The sequence below is a fragment of the Salvelinus fontinalis genome, chromosome 29, assembly GCF_029448725.1.
Source record: "Salvelinus fontinalis isolate EN_2023a chromosome 29, ASM2944872v1, whole genome shotgun sequence".
NCBI lineage: Eukaryota > Metazoa > Chordata > Actinopteri > Salmoniformes > Salmonidae > Salvelinus > Salvelinus fontinalis.
Window position 1 is genome coordinate 12,163,760 of NC_074693.1, and position 7,351 is coordinate 12,171,110.

Here is a 7,351-nt window from a genome sequence, read left to right on the forward strand (position 1 = left end):
CCTGGGATCCGGGGGGTCGGGGGTGGTCTGCTTCTGTTCTGTGGGTGGCTCTGTGTGCTCTTATCGAAGGATGGGTCCTGGTCTCTCCGGGGCCCTGGGATCCGGGGGGTCGGGGGTGGTCTGCCGGGCATCGGGATGACAACCCAATTCAGGATGAGGAGTTTTAGCGGGTGGAATAGTGGGGACCAATTGGAGGTTTACTTAGTAGCAATGCAAATATCATAGTACAGCTATATAGACACTCAATCATCATGTTACTTTTTAATGGTACGTTTACAAACATATATTATGATAAATAGAATTGAAAGTTGTGTCTCATTATGGTAATTGGTGAAATAAGTATAGCCAGTTATAATTGTAATGGCCTAGCAGATAATAAGAAAAGACGATCTGGCTAAAAGAGAAGGAATATAATATCTATTGTTTACAGCAAACTCATTCAACAATTTTAGATGAAGTTTTGTGGAAAAATAACTGGGGGGGGGGGGATATACTTCTGTCATGGCCAAAGAAATTCAAAAGGGGCGATGATATTAACTAAAAGTAACTGTGACGCAAATGTGCAAATTGTCCAAACAGATCCTGAAGGTAGATGGATTATTTTAAATATGTTATTGGACAATAAACAGATATGGCTTATTAACCTATACGGTCATAATAATGATGATCCAAGCTTCTTTGACAATATATATGAAAATGTATCATCTCTACAAGCAACACTAGACTCTATTATTATAGTGGAGATTTTAATACGGTCTTAAATACCTCTATGGACCGGAAAGGAAACCACACTACAAACTATCACCCTCAGGCACTTATGGAAATCATGAATGTCATGGAATTAGTGGATTTATGGAGGCTTAAATAACATGACCTAGTGAGATATACAGTTGAAGTCGGAAGTTTACATTTTAGTCATTTAGCAGACACTCTTATCCAGAGCGACTTACAGGAGAGTGCATACATTTTATTACATTTTACATACTGAGACAAGGATATCCCTACCGGCCAAACCCTCCCTAACCCAGACAACGCTATGCCAATTGTGCGTCGCCCCACGGACCTCCCGGTTGCGGCCGGCTGCGACAGAGCCTGGGCGCGAACCCAGAGACTCTGGTGGCGCAGCTAGCACTGCGATGCAGTGCCCTAGACCACTGCGCCACCCGGGAGATCATATACTTAGATTGGAGTCATTAAAAGTCGTTTTTCAACCCCTCCACAAATATCTTGTTAACAAACTATAGTTACGGCAAGTCGGGTTAGGACATCTACTTTGTACATGACATAAGTAATTTTTCCAACAATTGTTTACAGACAGATTCTTTCACTTATAATGATTTGAAATTGTAATAAAGCCCAAGGATGCATGATAAACAGAGTCCAGTCTCTAAGACAGAGGAGGCTGCATGATAAACAGAGTCCAGTCTCTAAGACAGAGGAGGCTGCATGATAAACAGAGTCCAGTCTCTAAGACAGAGGAGGCTGCATGATAAACAGAGTCCAGTCTCTAAGACAGAGGAGGCTGCATGATAAACAGAGTCCAGTCTCTAACACGGAAAGGCTGCATGATAAACAGAGTCCAGTCTCTAAGACAGAGGAGGCTGCATGATAAACAGAGTCCAGTCTCTAACACGGAAAAGGCTGCACGATAAACAGAGTCCAGTCTCTAAGACAGAGGAGGCTGCATGATAAACAGAGTCCAGTCTCTAATACAGAGGAGGCTGCATGATAAACAGAGTCCAGTCTCTAAGACAGAGGAGGCTGCATGATAAACAGAGTCCAGTCTCTAACACGGAAAAGGCTGCATGTATATACAACAAGTCACCATAATCAATTACAGAGAGAATAGTGGCCTGAACAAGCTTCTTTCTAGCCATAAGCAGGAAGCAAGCCTTATTACCAAAATAAAAACCCAATTTCAATTTAAGCTTCCTCGCAAGATTATCCACATGAACTTTAAAGGACAACTTGTCATCCAACCATATACCTAGGTATTTGTAGGATGACACTTTTTCAATGGATAAGCCACCAGAAGTGACAATGCTAACCTTCTCTGGCTGATTGCGAGCTCTGGTAAAGGTCATGATTTATTTATTTTTTTTACATTCAAGACCAGTTTGAGACCATAAAAGGAGGCCTGTAGTGACTGAAAAGCAGTCTGGAGCTCTTCAACAGCCTGAAACAGAGAAGGAGCACATACATTTTGAGGCTCCCGAGTGGCGCAGCGGTCTAAAGGCACTGCATCTCAGTGCAAGAGACATCACTACAGTCCCTGGTTTGAATCCAGGCTGTATCACATCTGGGCGTGATTGGGAGTCCCATAGGGCAGTGTACAATGGGCCACGCGTCATTTGGGTTTGGCTGGAGAGGCCGTCATTGTAAATAACATTGTGTTCTTAACTGACTTGCCTCATAAATAAAGGTTCAATCAATAAAAATATATGACTTTATCATCTGCATATACAGTGCATTCAGAACCATTGACTTTTTCCACATTTTGTTACGTTACAGCATTATTCTTAAACGGATTAAATAGTTTTTTCCCCCTCATCAATCTACACCCAATACCACATAATGACAAAGCAAAAACTGTTTGAAAAAAGAACTGAAATATGACATTTACATATGTATTGTATTCAGATACTTTACTCAGTACTTTGTTGAAGCACCTTTGAGATCAATTACAGCCTCGAGTCTTCTTGGGTATGACGCTATAAGCTTGGCACACCTGTATTTGGGGAGTTTCTCCTATTCTTCTCTGCAGTTCCTCTCAAGCTCTGTCAGGTTGGATGGGGAGCGTCGCTGCACAGCTATTTTTAGGTCTCTCCAGAGATGTTAAATCGGGTTCAAGTCCGGAATCTGGCTGGGCCACTCAAGGACATTCAGAGACTTGCACTGCAAGCCACTCCTGTGTTGTCTTGGCTGTGAGCTTAGGGTCGGTGTCCTGTTGGAAGGAGAACCTTCGCCCCAGTCTGAGGTCCTGAGTGCTCTGGGGCAGGTTTTCATCAAGGATCTCTCCTTTCATCTTTCCCTCGATCCTGACTAGTCTGCCAGTCCCTGCCGCTGAAAAACATCCCCACAGCATGATGCTGCCACCACCATGCTTCACTGTAGGGATGGTACCAGGTTTCCTCCAGACTTGACGCTTAGCAATCAGGACAAAGAGTTCAATCTTGGTTTCATCCGACCAGATAATCTTGTTTCTCATGGTCCTTTAGGTGCATTTTGGCAAACTCCAAGTGGGCTCTCATGTGCCTTTTACTGAGAAGTGGCATCCGTCTGGCCACTCTACCATTAAGGTCGGATGGGTGGAGTGCTGCAGAGATGGTTGTCCTTCTGGAAGGTTCTCCCATCTCCACAAAGGAACTCTGGAGCTCTGTCAAAGTGACCACCGGGTTCTTGGTCATCTCCTTGACCAAGTTCCTTCTCCCCCGATTGCTCAGTTTGGCCGGGCGGCCAGTTCTAGGAAGTGTCTTGGTGGTTCCGAACTTCTTCCATTTAAGAATGATGGAGGCCACTGTGTTCTTGGGGACCTTCAATGCTACAGAATTTTTTGGTAACATTCCCCAGATCTGTGTCTCAAAACAATACTGTCCCGGAGCTCTACGGACAATTTCTTTGACCTCATGGCTTGATTTTTGCTCTGACATGCACTGTCAACTGTGGGACCTTATATAGACAGGTGTGTGCCTTTCCAAATCATGTCCAATCAATTTAATTTACCATAGGTGGACTTCCATCAAGTTGAAGAAATATCTCAAGGAAGATTAATGGAAACAGGATGCACCTGAGCTTAATTTCTGATAGCAAAGTGTATGAATACTCATGTAAATAAGGTATTTCTGTTTTTGATTTTTTTTTAAATACATTGGCAGACCTGTTTTCGCATTGTCATTATGGATTATTGTGTGTAGATTGATGAGAAAAAAATACATATTCAACCCATTTTAGATTAAGACTGCAACATTACAAAATGTGCTAACAGTAAAGGGGTCTGAATACTTTCCGAATGCACTGTAGATGCAACTTGCTGGTGGCATCCCATTTCCCTAAAACTTGAGAACAACACAGGGGCTAAAATAGAACCCTGGGGCACACCCTTAATTAATCTCAAGAATGCTAGACTTGTGGTTGTCAGTATATACACATTGTGTTCTGTCAGAAAGATAGTTCCTAAACCAATATACTGCCCCTTCACTGAGACCAATGTTTCCGAGTCTCGCTAGCAACAATTCATGGTCAACTGAATCAAAGGTCTTTGATAAATCCACAAACAGAGCAGCACAGTGTTGCTTTTTATCAAGTGCATAATGATGTCGTTTGCCACTGCCATAGCTGCAGGTGTGGTGCCCAGATCTAAAGCCAGACTGAACCCTGCTCAGTATGTTCTTTTCAATTAACAAGTTTTTTAACTGTGAGTTCACTAGGGATTCACAGACTTTGGTCAGGATAGGGAGTTTAGAGATAGGACCATAGTTATTAGCATCTGAGGGATCTCCACCCTTTAGCAGTGGGAGGACGTAAACTGATTTATAAATGCTGGGTATGGAATTGGTCAAGAGACTCGAGTTGAAAATGTGTGCCACAGGTTTAGTAATAATACCAGCTGTTATCTTTAAGAGGTAGGGGTCCAGGTTGTTTGGACCTGCAGACTTTTTTACTGTCTATAGCCTTTAGTGCTTTAAAGACCTCAGCATAAGAAACAGGCTTAAAGTTAAAATCCTTCATGAGGGCCTATATCATAGTTGACTGTAACAGAGCTACCATTAGAGGCCTGGGCCCCACCATTAGCAACAACTGAACCAGCAGATATGAAGGACATTTGATCTTTTATTTCATCTCATGAAACATGGGACCAACACTTTACATGTTGTGTTTATATTTTTGTTCAGTATAGATCAGTGAATCATAATCTGACTTCACCATGTATATCCCTGAATGTTAATCTGACTTCACCATGTATATCCCTGAATGTTAATCTGACTTCACCATGTATATCCCTGAATGTTAATCTGACTTCACCATGTATATCCCTGAATGTTAATCTGACTTCACCATCTATATCCCTGAATGTTAATCTGACTTCACCATGTATATCCCTGAATGTTAATCTGAGTTCACCATTTTTTTATCTGAATGTTAATCTGACTTCACCATGTATATCCCTGAATGTTAATCTGAGTTCACCATTTTTTTATCTGAATGTTAATCTGACTTCACCATGTATATCCCTGAATGTTAATCTGACTTCACCGTGTATATCCCTGAATGTTAATCTGACTTCACCATGTATATCCCTGAATGTTATTCTGACTTCACCATCTATATCCCTGAATGTTAATCTGACTTCACCATCTATATCCCTGAATGTTAATCTGGCTTCACCATGTATATCCCTGAATGTTATTCTGACTTCACCATCTATATCCCTGAATGTTATTCTGACTTCACCATCTATATCCCTGAATGTTAATCTGGCTTCACCATGTATATCCCTGAATGTTAATCTGACTTCACCATGTATATCCCTGAATGTTAATCTGACTTCACCATGTATATCCCTGAATGTTAATCTGACTTCACCGTGTATATCCCTGAATGTTAATCTGGCTTCACCATGTATATCCCTGAATGTTATTCTGACTTCACCATCTATATCCCTGAATGTTAATCTGGCTTCACCATGTATGTCCCTGAATGTTAATCTGGCTTCACCATGTATATCCCTGAATGTTAATGTTGACTGAAAGGGCAATGGGAGAGGGGACGGGAAGGGAAAGAATCGGTGATAAACATTAGGAGCTCCTAGCCCTGAGGCACAGGTCAGGGCTTTGGCGTGTTCCTCTGTTTTGACTTCCAACATAAAGAACTCCGATCATAGTTTTAACTGTAGATATTCTGCCTTTTAATATGACCATTTATACCAGATTAACTACAGTACAGACTGGTTTTGTGTAATCTCAAAGACTGTCCACTTTTACTAGAAAATGTACTGTAAAGTACAACAGCTGAGATATGACATATCTAGCCCACTAGCCCGGTGTGCAGTGAAGAGAAGGGGCTGTGAAACCAGATGGATACAGAGAGAGCGGGGGGGGGGGGGGGGGGGGGGGGGGGGGAGGTGTTAGGGCATAAAAAGCAGGTTTTCCAGCCAGAGGCTATGTCTAATCTGTTAATGGTGTTTATAAATCAACATTTACAGTGCTGGTAGTTTTACAGATTTGTTTCTCTCTTCCTCTCTCTCTTGCTCTCTTTCTCTCTTCGGCTCTCTCTCTCTCTTGCTCTCTCTGTCAATTCAATTCAAGGGGCTTTATTGGCATGGGAAACGTGTTAACATTGCCAAAGCAAGTAAGGTAGATAATATACAAAAGTGAAATAAACAATAAAAATGAACAGTAAACATACAATAGTTTCAAAAGAATAAAGACATTACAAATGGCATATTATGTCTATATACAGTGTTGTAATAATGTGCAAATGGTTAAAGTACAAAAGGGAAAATAAATAAGCATCAATATGGGTTGTATTTACAATGGTGTTTGTTCTTCACTGGTTGCCCTTTTCTTGTGGCAACAGGTCACAAATCTTGCTGCTGTGATGCACACTGTGGTATTTCACCCAGTAGATATGGGAGTTTATCAAAATTGGGTTTGTTTTCGAATTCTTTGTGGATCTGTGTAATCCGATGGAAATATGTGTCTCTAATATGGTCATACATTGGGCAGGAGGTTAGGAAGTGCAGCTCAGTTTCCACCTCATTTTGTGGGCAGTGTGCACATAGCCTGTCTTCTCTTTTAGAGCCATGTCTGCCTACGGCGGCCTTTCTCAATAGCAAGGCTATGCTCACTGAGTCTGTACATAGTCAAAGCTTTCCTTAAATTTGGGTCAGTCACAGTGGTCAGGTATTCTGCCACTGTGTACTCTCTGTTTAGGGCCAAATAGCATTCCAGTTTGCTCTGTTTTTTTGTTAATTCTTTCCAATGTGTTAAGTAATTATCTTTTTGTTTTCTCATGATTTGGTTGGATCTAATTGTGCTGCTGTCCTGGGGCTCTGGGGGTCTGTTTGTTTGATATTTTTGCAGAATTCTGCATGCGGAGTCTCAATTTGGTTTTTGTCCCAATTTGTGAATTATTGGTTGGTGCAAAGACCCCAGACCTCACAACCATAAAGGACAATGGGTTCTATGACTGATTCAAGTATTTTTAGTCAGATCCTAATTTGTATGTTGAATTTTATGTTCCTTTTGATGGCATAGAATGCCCTTCTTGCCTTGTCTCTCAGAACGTTCACAGCTTTGTGGACGTTACCTGTGGCGCTGATGTTTAGGCCAAGGTATGTATAAGTTTTTGT